Source organism: Corvus brachyrhynchos, unplaced genomic scaffold (assembly GCF_000691975.1).
Source record: "Corvus brachyrhynchos isolate BGI_N302 unplaced genomic scaffold, ASM69197v1 scaffold34, whole genome shotgun sequence".
NCBI lineage: Eukaryota > Metazoa > Chordata > Aves > Passeriformes > Corvidae > Corvus > Corvus brachyrhynchos.
In genome coordinates, this window is record NW_008238126.1 from 712,173 (window position 1) to 714,761 (window position 2,589).

Genomic DNA, 2,589 nt, shown 5'->3' on the forward strand with positions numbered 1-2,589 from the left:
AAAAAATATCTGTAGTGAGAGCAGCGCTTGGCTGGTGTTTGTACCCACACCCCCCTCTCCAACACAGAGCCAGAGCTGTAATTGCTCAAACTGGCCTCACAGAAGATATTTCTGTTTCAAGAAAAGCTTTTTTTCCCTCTCACCCCCCTATATTCCTTCCACTTTAGCTCGGTTCCTCTGATGAAATCATCACCCTGTGACCTCAAAGGCTGTTGCTAGACATAAATGTTGAGGTGAATCCAATATTATCTAACTGAACTGTGGAGTTGAATAAAATGCATGGAAGGAGTATAACAGAAATTATCAATGACAACAAAAACTAGTTATAAATAGCCACAACTTGATATTAAACAATGAATCAAGCTTTCAAATTCTCCTTTTGGCTTTGTCAGACAATCTTTATATTAATATTTAAGAAAAGGAGGAGCTATTCTTCAGAACCAAATGCCCCAAAGTCAGTTATAAATCCATATTTTGAGCCCAACCAGTCTGTCAGTGTCGTATTATGGGGACCCTGAACTGTTCTGCTGTGTCAGAGGGTGGTTTGACTCACTCTTTCAGGGTCACACACCAGAGAAACCCCCTTCTAGGTCTCCACACTTTCACCCACTATCAGCGACCGCCAGCACCCTTCAAGGACTCACAATAACAGTTTATGGAATAATATTCTATTAATAAAATGGTGACAGGTTAAGGTTCAAGGATTGCAGGTGATCGTATCTGACAGCAAAGACTATTCAAACAACATATTAATTCAAAGCAATATCCTAAAAAGCTCTAATCCCCAATAAAAGCCAGCTCAAGATCATTCAATGCACACAGAGTACGATTCTTACCCAAGGAGAGGGGTTTCACCACAGCTGCTGATTCAACAGCAGGACATCTTTATCTGCCTCAGTTTTCAGATGCTGTACCACCAAGAAAGTACCACCAAGTTACCTCCTCTGCAAGGGTTTCAACAGAGCCTGGCTGTAGCATCCTTACTCCACTCCACTCCACCCCACCCCACCCCTCTCCACTCCACTCCACTCCACCCTCTGTTTAGTCCCCCTTAGACTGTGTGGGAATTTGGGCATGCTGACCATGTTCTGTCCAGGGAGAAGGAGCTGTATTTTCCCTCATAAAATCTGTGCCATAGTCTTTTTACCTCCAGTCATTTTCCCACACATGGAGACCAGAGGCAAACACCAGAGCTTCGGTGGTACCCTTTATTTGTAGGAAAAGTCTTACAATTCCCCCACAGTTTGTGCCTATCAGAAATAATCTGTGATTTGCCAGAATAAAAGAGCAAATTTTAATTATTTTGCTCCCAGCTTCAAAGCCACTTTGCTGGTTCAACGTTTATAAGAATCATTAAATGGAATCATGCACTGCTTGCTTGGAGATATCCCCCCTGACATCACCTCACCTTGCCTGCTGACCTTGAAGAACTTTTACCAGGAGTTCCTGAGCCTGGCTATCTCCCAGTGGCCTTTATCAGGGCTTTTGTAAGTTACTGTCACAGGCCTCAAGCAGTAAAGGACAGGCAAAATTCACTGACATCCATGGTACACCACAGCCTGTGCTGGGCTTTCATGTGAGCCTTTCTTGAAACCTGTTTGCCAAGTCCTTCCAGACCTACCATGAAGCCCTGAAGCTCAGGCAGGACTGTGTGACTCGCAGGCAGAATGTTTTTGTGAAGGAGGAGGGAAATAAAAGAGGAGAGGTTACTGTCCCATAGGAGTAGTCCCATGCTCTGCTGCTCTGTGTGTCTAATCTCAGTCCTTAGTCTGTGATGTGAGGAAAGAGAAGCCCCTGAGCTCCCTCCTGTGGGTGAGTGTTTTCTCAGTGCCTAGACCTACTCGTTTAAAGACAGTAGCTTCTTACAGAAATTGCCTGACATAGGATTAAACCCCCTACAAAACACAGTTCTACTTAGCAAAGCATTTTTCCTCTGACTTGGGCCATAAATATTTTTGAAAAACCCAAATGACCTTAAAAAAGGCGTTGTAAGGAAGGGGAGAGGGAGGATGTGTCTTGCTTTCTTTGACTGTAATTATTTGAAAGGCAAGGAGCTGACAGCCTTCTAAAATAGATTACATTATAGGTAACAGGTAGGGAGACTGATACCCTTGCAAAAGTGCATTGGAAATGAGCAGCCCAGTGAAGTTTGCTGTGTTGCAAATGTATGTACAAATAAGCTGATTGGAAATGCAAATTGTGAGTCTATCCCTTTTATTTTGCAAGCAAAGGGTCACAACCTCTATTTATTGTTTAAAAGACAGAGGACAATCACCAATGAACTGCAAACTATGTTAGTAAGCAGGTGAAAGCACTGAAAATGGTTCCTGGTGGTTCTATAATACAAAAAATATGCTTTATGTATATCAAGATAAAAAAATTCAGAGTTCATTAAGGAGAATAAGTAATCTTGTTTGGCTTACACCAAGAATGATATATCAAAGTGGTTTGTTATGCCTTTTTTTTTTTCCCCTAATAGGCCATTCAGAAAAGGTTGAGGAATCAAAAACATGTATGAAAATACAAAAGGATATTTATCATTTGTCTGAATCAGAATTAATACTTCCTTTAGATGTTAACCAGCAGTGC